The sequence below is a fragment of the Rhinoderma darwinii genome, chromosome 4, assembly GCF_050947455.1.
Source record: "Rhinoderma darwinii isolate aRhiDar2 chromosome 4, aRhiDar2.hap1, whole genome shotgun sequence".
NCBI classification, from domain to species: domain Eukaryota; kingdom Metazoa; phylum Chordata; class Amphibia; order Anura; family Rhinodermatidae; genus Rhinoderma; species Rhinoderma darwinii.
In genome coordinates, this window is record NC_134690.1 from 123,736,681 (window position 1) to 123,757,102 (window position 20,422).

The 20,422-nt window shown below is 42.8% G+C and overlaps 1 long non-coding RNA gene across 1 annotated transcript in view; it reads right to left on the minus strand.

Moving 5' to 3' along the window:
• Positions 1 to 2,066: 2,066 nt before the first annotated feature.
• The window catches only part of LOC142760839 (uncharacterized), a 37,466-nt gene continuing 19,110 nt past the window's right edge, over positions 2,067 to 20,422 (minus strand). The window contains exons 2-3 of the long non-coding RNA XR_012883421.1: positions 9,121 to 9,222; positions 2,067 to 2,357 (exon numbers count right to left, since the gene is read on the minus strand). This is a non-coding gene — a long non-coding RNA (uncharacterized LOC142760839). The remainder of the gene's footprint in view (positions 2,358 to 9,120; positions 9,223 to 20,422) is intronic.

The following is a 20,422-nucleotide window of genomic DNA, read 5'->3' on the forward strand; positions in this document are numbered from 1 at the left end:
CCATAAAAATATGAACAGACCGAACCAATAGATCTATATAGCATTGATTCCTCCTGCATATAGCAGGATAAGCATAGACACAGACTTTTTTGCCACACCCATTTCTTTCCTATTGGTACCCAAGTCTAGCTCACGTTACTGGTCTCCACCCTTATTACCTAGGTGACGGGATGGACGCCAATGCGTCGGGGTAGTTCTTATCCCTGAACGCTCCACGTCTATAAACACAAGGCAATCACGGCCGCACTAGAACAATTTATATGGAGAATGGGGGTCTCTACCAAGCCTGGTCATACTTTTTTGTATTACACATTCTTATATGGGGTCAGTTTCGACAAACATAATAATTATGTATATACAACCCTGATTTACAGTGACGTTGACAACTTAGATACCATAAAAGTATTACTACATGTAGAAAATATATTAGTTCTAATGTACTTTATACAAATTGTACAGTGGAAGGCTTTCCTCTCCATATAAGAATGTGGAATACTAAACTTTATATGTATAACCAGACTTAAGAGAGACCCTGATTCTCCATATTATCCGATAGCCGTTTCTACTGCGGCCGTGATTTCCCTGTGGATATATGATGACGGACTGAGACTGATCCATCTAGGACAGACTTTATGTCTTAAAGAGACTCTGTCACCACATTATAAGTGCCCTATCTCCTACATAATTAGATCAGCGCTATAATGTAGGTGACAGCAGTGCTTTTTATTTAATAAAACGATCTGTTTTCACCACTTTATTAGCGATTTTAGATTTATGCTAATGAGTTTCTTAATGCCCAAGTGGTCGTGTTTTTACTTTAGACCAAGTGGGCGTTGTACAGAGGAGTGTATGACGCTGACCAATCAGTGTCATGCACTCCTCTCCATTAATTTAGGCAGCGCATAGGGATCCTGCTAGATCCTTATGTGCTGTCTTATACTAACACATCAACAATACTGAAGTGTTTAGACAGTGAATAGACATTCCACGGGATGTCTATTCACAATCTCTGCACTTCGTTAATGTTTCTGTGGTAGTTACAGCAGAGGTAGCGTAATCTCGTTGTAACCTGTCATTTACCGCGTAATCTCGCCAGATTACGCTTCCTCTGCTGTAACTACCACAGACAGAGTAAGGAAGTGCAGAGATTGTGAATATATATATCCCGTGGAATGTCTATTCACTGTCTAAACACTTCAGTATTGTTAATGTGTTAGTATAAGACAGCACATAGCGATCTAAAAGGATCCCTTTGCGCTGACTAAATGAATGGAGAGGAGTGCATGATGCTGATTGGTCAGTGTCATACACTCCTCTGTACAACGCCCACTTGGTCTAAAGTAAAAACACGCCCTCTTGGGCATTAAGCAACTCATTAGCATAAATCTAAAATCGCTAATAATCTGGTGAAAATAGATCGTTTTTTTTTAATAAAAAGCACTGCTGTCACCTACATTATAGCGCCCATCTCCTTATGTAGGAGATAGGGCACTTATAATGTGGTGACAGAGTCTCTTTAACAGAAAGGATTGCTGTGCTGGTTTCAAACCCATTTTTCTTTTGCAACTTCCGGTTCTGTAGAGATCACTTCTCAGCAGAAATCTCATTATCATCACAGGTAGGATTACAATGAAAGATAACACCTCTATGTAGATAACACAGGGATCCACCATTGACGATAGGTGATGGACACAGCTCCCCTCCTATCTCTTCCTGCACAATGACCTCTGCACAGGTCACAGAGCATGCCTAGAAAAAATATCCAATAGAAATCAATGAGTTATCTCCAGACTATTGTTTCCTATGGTCCATGTGGCTGCTGTAAAGCATATATCTAAATTCTGTTTACAGCAGCTCGGGCAAGATGGCTGCCCCCATAATCACATGCAGGAAATGGAATAGAAAATCTACAATCGAAAAATAAAACCAGATTAGACAAAAAAGAATGTTTCATGATCCAGTTTTAATGAGTACAAAAAATATATAGGTGATACATTGCCTTTAACACCATTAAAAACAGACAAGTAACGGTACAAAGGAAATTTTAACAGACATAACTTCTCACATCTACCACAGTATCACATGGTTAATTATGCTCTATATTGTGCGGTGTATGTCAGCCCTGCCATTTGGCAACAGAAAAAAATATATATTCTCTTTATGATCTAGTTATATTTTATATAACAGTCAAGGTTCCAATATCTCAATAAGATTCTGTCATGTGCATGAGATATTTAGTTAACTTAATAGGAATCAGATAAGGCGTTATCTCGTCTCCACAGCAGTGCAGGCTTTTTGCACAGCAGAAATTTCCACATTTTAGCTCAACCTCAGAGTCAGGATTAACCTGTGGTAGCCTGGAAACATACAAACAAATAGTTTGGCATGAGTATACCAAATTAATATCAATACATTAAAGGGGTCTTCTCATGCGAGACATTTATGACATAGCCACAAAATATGTCATTAATGTCAGATAGATGGGACCTCTGGGACCCGCACCTATCTCTAGAATGGGGGCCCCCTAAACCCCATTCTACCTTTTTCATCCTAAATATTATGAGGATAGGTGATTAATTTTATTTCCCCTGGACAACCCCTTTGATTTCGCAAGGATTATGTTTGTGTGAGGTATCTAACCGACATATTTGGGAAAGTATCTTTTGAGATTGCTGTGCGTGCGCCAATTTAAATCTCACGCCCTGGTCATATTAGGAGTACGGTACAATCATGGGCGACAGTAAGGATCCTCAGGATGAAGATGGAGGGTGAAGTGATCTGGAGAAATGAAGGCCTATTTGGTTGGGTCTAGACTAAAGTGGTGAAAATGCAGCACAGCTTGGATCTAATCTAGAACATCCAGTGGAGCAATATGGAGGAGATCATAAAGTTTATGTAGATCCAGTGGGGTATAAACCGAGTAGATGGTCTCTTTGAGATTTACGCTGGAAAGAGTGACCCCAAGTGTTGCAGGGGCCCCCACAGCCAATATCTTGTCAAGTAGGCACAATTGTCTTCTCGTCAATAATGTGTTTTGTTTTTTTTCAAAATCAAAGAGACCTTTATCCCATGCTCTCCTCATGATCAGGTTCTTAAATAGTAAAGTAGTGCACCTGGCAAATAATTTCTCATGGGTGGAATTCCTCAGGACAGTATGGACCCTGTCTAGTTCAATGTCTACAGTCAGGCTCTACCAATGTAAAGGATCTGCCAGACACAGGTTCTGTGTCGACGCCCGTGGTTAATCAGTCTGCACCTGCTTCTAAGGGTATGTGCACACACACTAATTACGTCCGTAATTGACGGACGTATTTCGGCCGCAAGTCCCGGACCAAACACAGTGCAAGGAGCCGGGCTCCTAGCATCATACTTATGTACGATGCTAGAAGTCCCTGCCTCGCTGCAGGACAACTGTCCCGTACTGTAAACATGATTATACTACGGGACAGTTGTCCTGCAGCAAGGCAGGGACTCCTAGCGTCGTACATAAGTATGATGCTAGGAGCCCGGCTCCTTGCACTGTGTTCGGTCCGGGACTTGCGGCCGAAATACGTCCGTCAATTACGGACGTAATTAGTGTGTGTGCACATACCCTAAGTCTAATAGAGTGACTCGATCTGCTACCTCTCAGGCTGGTAGGCTCAGGAGTGGGAGAACCTATCACAGCCTGGCCAGACGGTTCTAGCTCCCGCCCTCGGTCTATTTATACCTTCATTTCCTGCTTGTCTCTGCCTGTGATTATTTCCTGTTTCCTGGCTCTGCTGCTCCTGCTTTCATTATTGACCTTGCTTCATTTTGACCCTGGCTTTACTGACTACGCTCCTGCTCTGCGTTTGGTACCTCGTACACTCCTGGTTTGACTCGGCTCGTTCACTACTCTTGTTGCTCACGGTCTTGCCGTGGGCAACTGCCCCATTTCCCTTAGCTTCTGTGTACCCTTGTCTGTTTGTCTGTCGTACACATATTGAGCGTAGGGACCATCGCCCAGTTGTACGCCGTCGCCTAGGACGGGCCGTGCAAGTAGACGGGCAGATTAGGGCTCACCTGTCTGTCTCCCTACCCCGTCATTACAGCCAACTAGAAAGTTGAAGAGGGCTATCACTGTAGCCTTTGAAGGGGTATTAACATCTCTGACCTTTATAGCATATCCATAGGGTATGCCAGAAATGTCTGATAGATGCGGGTCACGGCATGTCTTTTCGCTGTTTTCTTAACGCCCATTCCCCCCTGCATCAATTTTCTGCCCGGATGCGGTGGCCAGCAACTGTTTCACCAAGCAGGGACGGAATTGGGGAACTTCTGATCTCAAGATATGTGCGGGTCCAAGAGCTGCAGATGTAGCCATCTTTAACTTGATTCTGATAACTTGCTGCAGAGTGATATCACAAAATAAAAGCCATTGAAAAGTCATTGAAAAATTCAAGATAAGAGATCTAGCCATTGTTTATTTAATGCGTTTAAAGTCAAAGTAAAGACGGCTACATCTGTAGGACCCGAATCTCTAAGATATTAGGATATGCCGTATATTTCTTAAATGGGAATAAACCTATAAGTCTTCCTGATGGGTTGCTTCTGATTTTTATTGTCGTCAAGGTATAAAATTGCAGTATGAAGCATGGATTCTTGTGAGTCCTGCCTACTGATCACTTCATTAACTCGGGACTCAAGTGAGGAGAAAGATAATTCCAGGGTGTGGACCCATGTGCAAAATTCGACCACTGAACGCTGCATCTCTTCCAGGCCATATGGGTGCAGACAGGGCCGGTTTTAGACAAAGTGTGGCCCTGGGCAAAGTTAAAAGTGGGGCCCCAAATGCTGAATTACTGTATCAATAATGCAGTCAATTCAGAAGGCGGTGTGCAGAGAACTGCATCGCTGATTACTAGCGCGTCCAGAAGTGTTTCAAGCCCCAAAGCATATGTCCCCCCTCTCGCACAAAGAATTACCTATATTCAGTTAGTAAATTATACCACTATACCAGATTAAATATTACCTGCATACTGTCACTGAACACAACTCACTTTTATAAGACCAACATTACCAATAATAATACAATATAAGTGTAATGACAGGGATAGGGAAACAGACAAGTGAGCCCTAATCTACCCACCACTCAGTCCCTGCCTACTTGCAACGACCCGCCCTAGGCGACGGGGTACAACTGGGCGACGGTCCCTACACGCAATAAGTGCACGACAGACAACAAAGGGAAACGGGGCAGTTGCCCACGGCAACACCGTGAGCAACAAGAGTAGTAAACGAGCCGAGTCAAACCAGGAGAGTACGAGGTGCCAAACGTAGAGCAGGAGAGTAGTGAACAAGCCGAGTCAAACCAGGAGTGTACGAGGTACCAAACGCAGAGCAGAAGAGTAGTCAGTAAGCCAGGGTCAATACGAAGCAGGGATAAGTAGTTAAAGTAGCTGCAGCAGGGCCAGGAAACCAACAGAGAAGAGTCACAAGCAAGGAGGAACAGGAAAGGCAGGTATAAATAGACAGAGGGCGGGAGCTAGCTCCGTCTGGCCAGGCTGTGATAGGCTCTCCCACTCCTAAGCCTGCCATCCTGAGTGGTGGAAGATGGAGTCAGTCTCACAGACATAGAAGCAGGTGCAGACTGATTACCTATGGGCGTGGATACAAAAGCTGTGCCTGGCAGATCCTTAACAATAAGGTCCATATAATACCGGCACACCATAACCACAGTGACTGAATAAAACCCCCATACTGTTAATGAATAATACCCCCATACTGTTATAAAAAAACACTATACAAATACCAATATTACCACCATATAGTGATCATATAGTGGTAGATGCCAGTTATATACATGAGCTCGGCAGACCATATAAGTGATTACAGCACATTTATATACAGTGACTCACAGGTGATGTTTTCTCTGATTAGAGTTGTTCACTTTCCCTTTTTTTGTTCCATCCGGCCCAGACCACTGTGACAATTTATTCCAGCCACGACTCCTCTCTGCAGAATTTGACACACAGACATGTTGGATTCTTGCTTTTCCAGCACCCTCCACACCTAAACCCCATCCTCTAAACAAACTCGTAATCTACAGTGCACCCAGATGATAATAATGATCCCTCAGTGCTCGACACAATAAAAGCATATAGAGCCACACAGCCCCCTCCCTTGTACACATAAGAAAATGGCATAACTGCTGTTTTTTTCCAATTCCACCCCATTCTGTATTTTTTTTTTAGTTTCCCAGTACATCACACATAATATTAAATAGTACCATCAGAAAGTACAATTTGTCCCGTGTCAACGAAAAAATAAAGTTATGACATTTAGAAGGAAGGAAAAAACAAAAGCATAAAAACTAAAATTAGTCTGGTCCTGAAAGGGTTCAAATAAAAAATGCAAATGCAAAAAAATTAATAAAATAAAAATTAATTAATAATATTGCAAAAAATTAACAAAAATTAAACATTGATAAATGGTCTCCATGTGCTTATGTTTGTTTTATGGTGCTTTAGGGCACAATAAGAGTTTTTCCCCATAACATAGCGTGCTCTAGGCCAGTTTCTGAGGATGTTTTTCAACGACAGACCTCAATTGTGATAAAAACTAGACCAAAAACTGCAGTTGCATGGTTGACTTGTTTTGCAGTTTGTAGATACTCACATTTTTTAACAAAATGGTACATGCGTTTTTTATGCCATTTATGGTGGCGTTTTTTTAGGTGGTGTTTCTCACATTGCAAATCATAGGATTTAAAGATCATGTGATGCAAAGATTACGCTATTTTCAATGTTTGATCGGTGGGTGTCGAAGGGCAGAATGCCAGGGCCACAACTAGATGATCGGCGCCCTAGCCCCTTTAGTGTTTACATAGGCACATACAAATATGGCTGTGCCTGGTACTACATCTCAGTCCCTTTAACTTGTATAGGACTAAGCTGTAGAATCAGACAAAGGCGCATGTATGAACGACCTGTTGTGTCTGTGTGATCATGGGCCACATTGAAGACCCTTCATTGTGCTGAAGGATTGGCCATGAGTGTTTAAGTCTCATAGAACCTCTAGAACAGCTGACATCATGATGTTGTGTTTTTTAACTGAAAAGAGAAAGAATGCCCAAAAACAAACAAAAAGTCTAAATGGAAAAGTGTGTGTGTGTGTGTGTGTGTGTGTGCATGTGCGTGTGCATGTGTCGAACCTGCCTTTTATTACCGCCTCTCTGCCTTATTAAAGTAATAGATCTGACTTGTCCTGAGAGAAACAAAGTACACGAGCAAAAATATGAACTGGTTCCAGGTGCATCAAGCTGTGAATGTGGTTACTTCCAGTGCTGACTTGGAATATCTTTAAGACTGCTGCTTGCAATCTGAATCCAGTTCCACAAGTGTGTCACAGAACAAGCTGTTCTGATCCATGAGTCACGTGGAGTGCTGAGTTTTCATTGGCGTGGCCTGTACAATGCTCGGGCAACAGCCCTGACTGGTGAGTGCCTCATCTATAAGAATGTTTTAGGAAAGCAAGTAGAACAAATTGTGTTCATTTGTATTCATGTTCCAACACCATTGCAGCTGCTGTGAGCACCGCATTGTTCATCGCAGAAAGACATCCTGCTGAATTGTGTTCCACCCAGCTGAACTATGCTTCCCTAAAAAGGGATCAAACTGTACAAGTCTGGATTTAAAGCTTCACCCAAGACAGCGGTTAATATCCTGCTTTCTATTTAATCACTGTGTCTAGAGTCATTTCTTATTGACTTTTACTTGCTTTGACTGATTTAAGTGTGTTTAAGGAAATGTATAATGTATAAGAGCAGCAATGAAAGAAATAATAATTATGTAAAATAAAAGTACAAAGTAGGCCCCAAAAATACAAAAATGCTTAATAAAAAAAATCCCTACAATAATTATCTACTCTGCCAAAAAACTGTGCAGTGAAAACACTATCAATTTTCTTTCTCAAAGGCACAAAAAGACTGAGAAAGTCACATTTCCGGGAATGCTGTAGGAGCTTTAATGGGGTATTAAGCCAAGAAAGGTAACCATTGTGTATCTCAGTGATCGTCCGCTAAGAGAGTGGACTTCTAGCTGGGAACTTAATGATGTCTTTGGTAAGCACAAAATTAATGGAAATGGCTTAATCAAAGCTGATATTTGCAAATGTTATCTTCATGGGTTGAAGCCAGATTAAAAAAAACTAAAATATAAAACTGTACTAGTTGATGTAGAGGAAGGGTTCCTAATCTATGATTTATGATTTACAATGTAACCCAGAAATAGATGACATTACAGTGTAACTCCATATAGGCATTACCTGGGATAGGGGATTATCTGATCAGCTATTACCAGAATTGTTCCTGCCATAAGCAAGGGTGTGATCTAAGGCCATAGGCCCCATTCACATAGCGTTTTCCATATCCGCTGAGCGTATACGTTACTTTATAAAAACATGGACCATTGAAAACGTATACAAACGTGTACCATTTTCTGAACCGATAAAAACAAGGGGACATATACAAAGACACCGAAAAAGGCCATACTTACAAATGGACACAGCCAGGTCAGAAACGCTGATGAAAGGGCGAGCAGGTGCTTTAAATAATAATAGCCACTCCCACTAGTCTTGAGGGGAGTGGTGTGTGTGGTGCATGGGATGTGTAGTAAGAAATAATAAATGAATAGTGTGTGTGCCAGTGTAATACTATAAGTGAAATATAGGGGGCAGTAATGAGTGAAGTGCCTCAATAGAAATAAATGGATAATGGGGTGCAAGTGAGTGAAACATGGAGGGATAGTGTGTACGTCATGAGGCACAACGTGTATAGCCAGGTAGAAGCCTATTTGTGACGCCTTGATAATTCATAGAGCGGGCTACCCTGCTTGCTATGCCAAACAACAACACACCATGCTCTCCCAGCATCAAAGACCCGGCTGTGTCCAAGAGAAGCGAATATACATAATAATGAAAAATACCTGGGGTATTGGTAATCATTTTGGCCAAAAGGACGCAAGCTCGCAATCCACGACAAGGATCCCCAAACTTGCGAGTCCCTAACTCCTAAACTGGAACAGAACGTTCCTGATGCACAAACAGAACCGATAAAAACAAGGGGACATATACAAAGACACCAAAAAAGGCCATACTTACAAATGGTGTCTGTGTACCATTTTCTGTTTACGTCTGTGTTTTTTATAGCGTGTACGTTTAGCGTATGCTCATACGTCGGTATACAATTCTGTCCGCTTTTACCTAAAAAAAAAGTATACGTTTTTTTTAAAGTGAACACTGATAGAAGAAAAAACAAAAATAAAAAACGGATAATTTTACTGTATGTGAATGGATAGAAACGTATAGCATTATGTTTTCATAGGTTGTCCATTCAGATCAATGCTAAAAAAAAATGTTACGTCGCATATACCTTTCTTTGAAGTACAGAATAGCGTAGCAGTCTACGCTTTTCAGTACTTTCAAAAATCAGTATCCCAACGTAAACCATGACAAATAGACCAAACGGATGCTATTTTGGTCTATGTTTGACCCATTATAGTCTATGCATATGCTGAGCTGTACGTTTCAATACTTTTTTAGTGTTTAAAAACGTATACGATCGGCGGATAGCACAAACGCGATGTGAATGGGATCTTATTCACATGAACGGTGAAAAAGGCCATGTGACTGTCATTTTTTAACGGCCGTCACATGGCTGCATAAAAATCAATGTATTTCTATGGGGCTATTTACGCGGCCTTTTTGTAATGGACTGCGTGAAGGGCCCATGAAAAAATAGGACGTCCTTTTTTTGCCCATTTTCACAGATCCCTTAATAGACTCAAGTCTATGAGGGATCTGGTCCCGCACGGATGCAAATCAGCAGTGAAAAACGGCTGTTTTTTCACGCCCAACTTGACACACGTTCATGTGAATAAGGCCTAAATCTATAATAGGGCAAAGGTAACAAAATCAAATTCTCTGTGGTTGCCCTTCAGCCACCTATAGACTACTGATAACAGTGGTCTGTAATGTGACTATGGAATGCAGGGTACAGACCGTTATAAAAAAAAAAAGTCTACATCTTGTTGATGTAGGGAGCACACTTGGAAGTTACTGAAATTTGACTTCCATAAGGCATCTCTGATTTGGCTGACCAAAGCAAAATTATGCATTATGTGCATTTTCCAAATATTAAAGAGAACCTTTCACCTCCCCATACATGTGCAGCTGAGTGCAGCATGTAATGGTCAGGGCTGCACAAACTCTGGGGCACTTTACATTTTTTTTCTACCTCGCTCCGTTATTTAGATATCGGTGCCGTTATATTTGGCGCCCGATATTTAAATAACCCCCTGAACAGTCAACGGGGCGTGTACTGTCAAGGGGGCATGTTACTATGGCTGTGACACTGTCCAATCAGATATGGACAGTGTTACATCAAAAGCGAGGAGAGTGTGCGCGCCCACGCGCACGCTCTCTCACTCTTCAGCTTTGAAGATCAGTCTTCTGCCGAACTGGCAAGGGGGCGTGTCTCTGATTTGGACAGTGTAAGCGCTCCCCAGCTCTTTTAACACTGTCCGTAGCAGTGACACGCCCCCTTGCCAGTTCGGCAGACAAAGTACAAGACTGATCTCTCACAAGAGCTGAAGAGATGAGCGCGCGCATGTGCCCTCTCCTCTCCACAGCTCTTACACTGTCCGTAGCAGTGACACGCCCCCTTGCCAGTTCGACAGAAGACTGATCTTCAAAGCTGAAAAGTGAGAGAGCGTATCACACATGATAGGCTTAGATACATGGCCCCAGCAGACAGTATCACACATGACAGACTTAGGCCTCATGCACACGACCGTATTTTTTCCCACCCGTAAATACTGGCGTAAATACGGGTCCGGTGTCACACGTATTCGACCCGTTTTGCACCAGTATTTACGAACCAGTGCCCGTAAATATGGGTCCGGTGTCACCCGTATTCCACCCGTATTTACGGGCACGTTTTTGGCGGCAAAATAGCACTGCACTAATCGGCAGCCCCTTCTCTCTATCAGTGCAGGATAGAGAGAAGGGACAGCCCTTTCTGTAATAAAAGTTAAAGAAATTCATACTTACCCGGCCGTTGTCTTAGTGACGCGTCCCTCTCTTCACATCCAGCCCGACATCCCTGGATGACGCGGCAGTCCATGTGACCGCTGCAGCCTGTGATTGACCTGTGATTGGCTGCAGCGGTCACATGGCCTGAAACGTCATCCAGGACGTCGGGCCGGATGTCGAGAGGGACGCGTCACCAAGGCAACGGGCGGGAGACCGGACTGGAGGAAGCAGGAAGTTCTCGGTAAGTATGAACGTCTTTTATTTTTATTTTTTACAGGTTTATACTGATCGGTAGTCACTGTCCAGGGTGCTGAAAGAGTTACTGCCGATCAGTTAACTCTTTCAGCTCCCTGGACAGTGACTATTTACTGACGTCGCTTAGCAACGCTGCCGTAATGACGGGTGCACACATGTAGCCACCCGTCATTACGAGAGCTCCATAGACTTCTATGGACTGTCCGTGCCGTTATTATGGCCTGAAATAGGACATGTTCTATCTTTTTCAACGGCACGGGCACCTTCCCGTGAGAAAACGGGAAGGCACCCGTCGCCAATAGAAGTCTATGAGCCCGTTATTACGGGTCGTAATTACGACCCGTAATAACGGGAGTTTTTACGGTCGTGTGCATGAGGCCTTAGGGCTCATTCAGACAAGCGCGATTCTCGTCCATGTGCTGTACGTTGAAACATCGCACAGCTCATCTAAACTGCAAGTATATTACACTACACAAAGCTGTCAAGTATTCCCAAACAAATGACTATTAAAATCTTATCACTCAACACGAAGGGTCTTAATCACCCCTTCAAAAGATCCTCGCTTTGGTCTGAAAGCAAGTTAGAAAATGTTGACATTATATGCACTCAAGAGACTCATCTTTTAGAAGCAGATGCCCACAGAATCAAACATATCAATTTCCCACATATATACCATGCCCATACCTCACAGAAAAAGGCAGGAGTATTGATTGCTTTTAAACATACTTTAATATTTGGAGAATTAAATGTATTAGCTGACCCAAAAGGGAGATTCCTTGTGCTGGTATGCAAACCAAATAACAGAATATACACAATTTGTAATGTATATGCTCCTAACAGCAAGCACATCAATTTTCTTAATTAGGAAAATTAAAAAAATACAAAAAGGCAGTTTAATTCTATTCGGTGTTTTAAATCTAATTTCAGATCCATTAATGGATACAACAGCTAAGCACAAGAGACCGCCCTCAACATTATTGTCATGGTTACATAGTAACGACTTGTATGATACTTGGCGATGTCTTCATGCCAACAAAAAGGACTACACATATTATTCTTCTCCACATAGAACATACACAAGAATAGACTATTGTCTCACAGATAAAAATTCTCTGCAGCTATGTGCTGAGGTCAAAATAGGTGACATAACTTGGTCTGATCATTCACCTTCAGTTATAAAAATTAATGAACATCATATTCCTCAAATAGAGAATGTATGGCGACTAAACAACTTTCTACTAGCACATACCGAAACCCAGAAACTCTTTCATAAAGAGATCAAGGACTTCTTCAACCTCAATGCCACACCTGAAATCAGTGTATTTACTCTTTGGAACGCTCATTGTAATGATAGGGGTAGGGAAACGGACAAGTGAGCCCTAATCTACCCGCCACTCTTTCCCTGCCTACTTGCAACGACCCGCCCTAGGCGACGGGGTACAACTGAGCAGCGGTCCCTACGCTCAGTAAGTGCACGAGACAAACAGACAAGGGTACACAAAGCTAAGGGAAATGGGGCAGTTGCCCACGGCAACACCGTGAGCAACAAGAGAGGTGAACGAGCCAAGTCAAACCAGGAGTGTACGAGGTACCAAACGCAGAGCAGGAGAGTAGTCAGTAAGCCAGGGTCAGTATGGAGCAGGATCAAATAGTCAGAAGCTGTAGCAAGGCCAGGAAACCACACGAGAAGAATCACAAGCAAAGGAGGAACAGGAAAGGCAGGTATAAATAGACCGAGGGCGGGAGCTAGCTGAGTCTGGCCAGGCTGCGATAGGCTCTCCCACTCCTAAGCCTGCCAGCCTGAGTGGTGGAAGCTGGAGTCAGTCTCAGAGACATAGACTCAGGTGCCGACTGATTACCTATGGGAGTTAACCCCGAAGCTGTGCCTGGCAGATCCTTTACACTCATAAGGCGTACATACGAGGTATTTTTATTAAAATATCAGCATTCCACAATAAAAAGAGGAAAACACAATTGGATGACATTACCACAGAACTGAGAAGTCTAGAAGCACAACAAAAAAAATAACCCATCATTTCTTACCCACCGAAAATTAACTCATACCAGAGACAAACTCAGACCCTTACTACTATACAAATATGAACATACCTTAACTAAACTCCGTATGAAATACTATAGCCTAAACAATAAAGCCAATGCTTTCATGGCCAAAAGAGTTAAAAATATACAGATGAAAAATAAAATTGCCCATCTGACCACATCTAAGAAAATTCGTAATCCAAAAGAAATAGCAGATAATTTTGGCGAGTATTACTCATCATTATATAACTCAAAATCTGACCCTACAATTTCACAACCAGCTACTGAAAATATTCAAAAATTTCTTGACAAAGTCAATGTTCCTACTTTATCCAACGATCAACTGAATAACCTAAACAAACCAATCACAAACGTAGAAATTCTTAGAGCTGTCACAACACTCAAAAGATCTAAAGCCCCAGGCCCAGATGGCTGTACAAATGAATACTATACGACCTTCAAAGACATCCTTTCCCCTCACATGGAAACCTTGTTTAAAGAGGCTCTGTCACCAGATTTTGCAACCACTATCTGCTATTGCAGCAGATAGGCGCTGCAATGTAGATTACAGTAACGTTTTTATTTTTAAAAAACGAGCATTTTTGGCCAAGTTATGACCATTTTTGTAGTTATGCAAATGAGGCTTTCAAAAGTCCAAGTGGGTGTGTTTAAAAGTAAAAGTCCAAGTGGGCGTGTATTATGTGCATACATCGGGGCGTTTTTAATACTTTTACTAGCTGGGCGTTCTGATGAGAAGTATCATCCACTTCTCTTCAGAACACCCAGCTTCTGACAGTGCAGATCTGTGACATCACTCACAGGTCCTGCATCGTGTCAGACGAGCGAGGACACATCGGCACCAGAGGCTACAGTTGATTCTGCAGCAGCATCAGCGTTTGCAGGTAAGTAGCTACATCGACTTACCTGCTAACGCCGATGCTGCTGCAGAATCAACTGAAGCCTCTGGTGCCGGTGTCCTCGCTCGTCTGACACGATGCAGGACCTGTGAGTGACGACACAGCGTGATCTCTCGAGAACACGCTGTGTCTGCACTGCCAGAAGCTGGGCGTTCTGAAGAGAAGTGGATGATACTTCTCATCAGAACGCCCAGCTAGTAAAAGTTTTAAAAACGCCCCGATGTACGCACAATACACGCCCACTTGGACTTTTACTTTTAAACACACCCACTTGGACTTTTGCAAGCCTCATTTGCATAACTACAAAAATGGTCATAACTTGGCCAAAAATGCTCGTTTTTTAAAAATAAAAACGTTACTGTAATCTACATTGCAGCGCCTATCTGCTGCAATAGCAGATAGGGGGTTGCAAAATCTGGTGACAGAGCCTCTTTAATAAAGCAATGCAGTCAGGATCATTTCCTAAAGAAATGCTTTTAGCTACAATTACAACCATACTTAAACCTAATAAAGACCCAACTTTAACCACCAATTATAGACCCATCTCTCTGCTAAATGGAGACATTAAACTCTATGCAAAAATTCTATCACATAGATTGGAAACTATACTGCCTGGTCTGATAAACCCAGACCAAGTAGGCTTCATTAAAAACAGACAAGCCTCTGATGCTACAAGGCGATTTATTGACATAATAGATTGGGTGGAGAGGAATGGAACGCCCTCTCTGCTCTTATCTTTAGATGCAGAGAAGGCGTTTGATAGAATAAACTGGACATATACTTTTCAGACTCTAGAAAGGTTTGGGTTTGATGGCCTGATCTTACAAGCAATCAAAGCACTATACTCTAACCCCTCAGCTAGGGTACTCACAAATGGAATGTTATCCAAACCATTTGACATATCCAATGGCACAAGACAAGGATGCCCTCTTTCCCTTTTAATATTTGTATTAGTAATAGAACCCTTTGCAGAACTCATAAGATCACACACTCAAATACAAGGTGTACAAATTAATAATTCTACTCATAAAGTAGGCTTATTTGCAGTTGACATTATAATAGCCCTGAGAAATCCATTATCTTCCCTCCAAACTGTATCAGAAACAATCAAGATATTTAACTCCATCTCTTACTACAAAGTCAATGATAATAAATCATTACTTCTAGGTTTAAACATACAACCGCAAATGATGGACATTATAACCCATTCCTTTCCATTTAAATGGCACGATCAATCTATCCCATATCTAGGTATAGAACTAACCTCGTCAATCAAGGCCTTGATTGATAAGAACTTTAAACCTCTAATTGTTCAACTTCAGAAAGATTTAGATCATATGAGTAAATCTGAACCATCCTGGTGTGGTAGAATTGCGTTATATAAAATGATGACCTTACCTGTTATACTATGTAAATTGCGAACAATTCCCATTCTTATCCCCCTCCATATAATAAACCAACTACATAAACAAATGTTTAACTTTATCTGGTCGGACAAAAAACCAAGGATAGCTTTAAAAACGATGTCACAACATAAATCTGATGGAGGTTTTAGTGTTCCGAATCTGAAGTTATATCACCATGCTGCCATACTAGACCAACTCAAAGAATGGTGGCTCCCTCATTCTGATAAGAAATGGGTAGACATAGAAAAAGCTTCCCTAGGAGTAGATAACTTAAAAAATATATTGTACTCAAAAGCCATTAAATATAGGCCAGAACACGGCTCCACATCTACAGTACGCGCTACTTTACAAATTTGGAACAATTTTACTAAATATAAACATCTTGATATGCCTACCAAAATAGAGAAAATCCCATTCCAAATCTTGAATGACTTTCTTCCAGAGCTAGACATAAACAGCTGGATAAACGTAGGCTTAACAAATATAGATGATCTATATGTGGAAAATAATCTCTGTTGCTTTTCTGACTTATCATTCAGATACAAACTAGATAAAACTCAATTCTACAAATTTCTCCAGATAAGAACTATTATGAGAGAGACTCCATATCCATTACTCTCCCTACCTATGCCGGCTTCTACGTACTTAAATAACCAATTAAAGGTATTCACACGTTTTATCAGATTGGTTCCCAATCACTCACCTTTGAAAATCAAACACATATATCTAAATGGCATAGAGATCTGAACGGCCAATTTTCAAGAGACCAGTGGTTAAGAGCATTCTCCATCTCTCTTAAATCCTCTTCCTGTACTAATCATCAAAAATTCTATTATAAAATATTCTATAGATGGTATCTCACTCCATATAAACTTTCCAGAATATATAGTGATGCATCGCCCCAATGTTGGAGAGGCTGTAACCATTTGGGATCCATACTTCACATATTTTGGGAATGTCCTTTATTATTAACCTTTTGGCAATCAATTAGCGCACTACTAAATGAGATTACAACTCAAAATATTAACCTCACGCCGGAACTTGGGTTACTACGGCTTGGAATTGATGTTATTCCCAAACAATTCCAAATTGTAATATGTCATATTTTAATATCTGCCACATCAGCTGTAGCGTTCAGATGGAAAACATGTAACGTCCCGACCATCACAGACATCATTAAAAAAGTCAATACAAACTATCAATATGAATATATTTATGCCTGTAGCATACAAAGACATGACCGGTTCTGTAGAGATCGGAGGTGCTGGAATAATTCTGTATATGCCGTACCTCTCCCTTTCTAGTGGGAGCTCATAAGTTGCCTGTTGTATACATTTTATTTTTTCTTTATGATGACCTGTATACGTTCTTCACAACATTTATTTTATTTACCTTTCTTTTATTATCCATATTATTTTGAATCTCATTTTCTCAAAATGTTAAAACTCATAGGAATTAAGAATTTAATTATTATTTGAGACTAACTATTTACTTCTACCTGCGAGTAGAACTGTTCACATATATTTTCCAATGTCTCAACTGTTTAATAAAGACATATTGAAACAGAAACATTGCACAGCACACAGCCCCATTGATATCAATGGGGCTATTCACACGTGCGTGAGCAGGGGCGTAACTAGGAAAGACTGGGCCCCATAACAAACTATGGACTGGGGCCCCCCTCCCCTGAGTGTCACACAACCCCCCCTTGTAGATAGAGTCTTTTTTACAGCCCCCCCTGTAGATAACGCCATACAGCCCCACTGTAGATAACGCCATACAGCCCCCTGTAGATAACGCCATACAGCCCCCTCTGTAGATAGCGTCATACATCCCCCTGTAGATAACGCCATACAGACCCCCCTGTAGATAACGCCATACAGACCCCCCTGTAGATAACGCCATACAGACCCCTGTAGATAATGCCATACAGCCCCCTTTGTAGATATCTACAGAGGGGGCTGTATGGCGTTCTCTACAAAGGGGGCTGTATGGCGTTCTCTACAGTGGGGGCTGTATGGCGTTCTCTACAGTGGGGGCTGTATGGCGTTCTCTACAGTGGGGGCTGTATGGCGTTCTCTACAGTGGGGGCTGTATGGCGTTTTCTACAGTGGGGGGCTGTATGGCATTCTCTACAGTGGGGGCTGTATGGCGTTCTCTACAGCGGGGGCTGTATGGCGTTCTCTACAGTGGGGGCTGTATGGCGTTCTCTACAGTGGGGGCTGTATGGCGTTATCTACAGAGGGGTTACTGTAGGTAACGCTATACAGCCCCCCCTGTAGGTAACGCTATACATCCCCCCTGTAGGTAACGCCATGCAGCCCCAACCCCCCAAAAAAATCCGACCTACAGTGTGTCCTACAGAAGACATGTATCCCCTATCCACAGGATAGGGGATACATGTGTGATCGCTGGCAGCGATAGGGAGAACGGGGGACTGAAAGTCCCCCAAAGTTCTCCATGACTAACCTCTGACTTCCGGCGTCTGCGCAGCTCAATAAAAATGAAAGGAGCGCAAGTGCGGTGCTCCATTAATTTCTACGGCGCTGTCGACACAGACCCCGGAAGTCCGAGGTTTGTGATGGAGAACTGCAGGGGACTTTCAGTCCTCCATTCTCCCTATCAATGCCAGCGATCACACATGTATCCCCTATCCTGTGGATAGGGGATACATGTCTTTTGTTTAATGGCAGAGCGGGGAGCTACCTCCCTGCTCTGCTGTAGTGTTCAGTGGCGTCGCGCTGTAGCAGCCATAGCGGATGCTAGCGGAGCCTCCGGCCATGGTGGGGGCCCGATACCTCCCTGCTCTGCCGTAGTGTTCAGTGGCGTCGCGCTGTAGCAGCCATAGTGGATGCTAGCGGAGCCTCCGGCCATGGTGGGGGCCCGTGCCGGCGGGCGACATGGGCCCCCTCATGCCGCGGACCCCGTAGCAGCCGCTACAGCTGCTACGGCGGTAGTTACGCCACTGTGCGTGAGTGTTCACACAGCGAGTGTCCGTTGCATCAAACTCACTGCATGCCCTATATTGGTGCGTTTTTCACCTTGGCGCCCATTGATGTCAATGGGTGCGTGAAAACCATGAACAGCACGGATGACATCTGTGTGCTGTCCGTGTTTCACGCATCAATTACACTGAAAAAAAAAAAGTGCTTGCAAGTGCGTGAAAAACATATGCCACATGCAACACACACGGACAGATTTACGCACGTTTTTTTTACAGTGGGTCATCTCACCTTGGTAATGCTAGCCTGCTGCTGCTATGTTGCATCTGGCTAGTTATGAAAAATGGCGGGGAGTTGGGCACCGCACTTTTTTTATTTTATTTAAAAAAAATAATAAAATGACGTGGGGTCCCCCCCATTTTTGATAACCAGCCATATACAACATAGCAGCAGCAGGCTAGCATTACCAGGGTGGGGGAGGTCCACTGTTTTTGGGCTTTCCCAGCCTAATAATAGCAGCCTGCGGTCTCCCCAGTACCTGGCCATCACTACAGTTGGTCGTGTACTGGATCGTACACAGCTCTTCCCGGTACCCCTGGTAGTGGTGGTTACTGGGGTAATATTGGGGGGTTAGTGTTAGCCTCTGCATCGGCTAACACTAAGCCCCGCTTTAGTAATGGATGCTGTCAATCAGCCATTGGCCATTACTAAGGCAGTAGTAATGAAGTTTAAAAGAAAATACAAAGACGTCGAAAAAATATATTTTATTGAAATAAAAAACCCACACACAACCCTTATTAACCATTTTATTTAAAATATAAAAAGCCGTTATCGAAGTAGTCCTCGAATCCGACGTAGTCCAACAACCGAACCTGTAAAAAAACACAAACACAAAAAAACCCATTAGTAAAACAGGTGGTAGGCTTAGATACAGGGCCTATGTGTGATACTGTCTGTTAGACCATGTATCTAAGCCTACCACAAGGCAGGCTTAGATATAGGACCCCAGCAGGCAGTAATGTTATACTGTATAAGATTACTGTCTGCTGGGGCCCTGTATCTAAGCCTACTATGTGGTAGGCTTAGATACAGGGCCCATCAGACAGGATTACACATGGGCCAGGTATCTAAGCCTACCATGTGGTAGGCTTAGATCCAGGGCCCAGTAGACAGGATCACACCATGTGTGATCCTGTCTGCTGGGCCCTGTATCTAAGCCTACTACATGTTAGGCTTAGATACAGGGCCCCAGCAGACAGTAATCTTATACAGTATAAGAGTACTGTCTGCTGGGGTCCTGTATCTAGGCCTATAATGTGGTAGGCTTAGATACAGGGCCCATCAGACAGTATCAAACATGGCCATGTATCTAAACCTACTACGTGGTAGGCTTAGATACAGGGCCCATGTGTGATACTGTCTGTTGGACCCTGCATCTAAGCCTACCACATGTTAGTTTTAGATACAGGGCCCCAGCAGACAGTAATCTTATACAGTATACGATTACTGTCTGCTGAGGCCCTGTATCTAAGCCTACAATGTGGTAGGCTTAGATACAGGGCCCATCAGACAGTATCATACATTGTCATGTACCTAAGCTGACCATGTGGTAGGCTTAGATACAGGGTCCATGTGTAATACTGTCTGTTATAACCTGTATCTAAGCCTACCACAAGGCAAGCTTAGATACAGGACCCTAGCAGGCAGTAATGTTCCACTTACCCTCTTCTTTGGCTCCGGGTGCAGCGGATGTCCCGACACCATCCAGCTTCGTGACATGATGCGCGGCACACAGCGTCGTGACGTCATG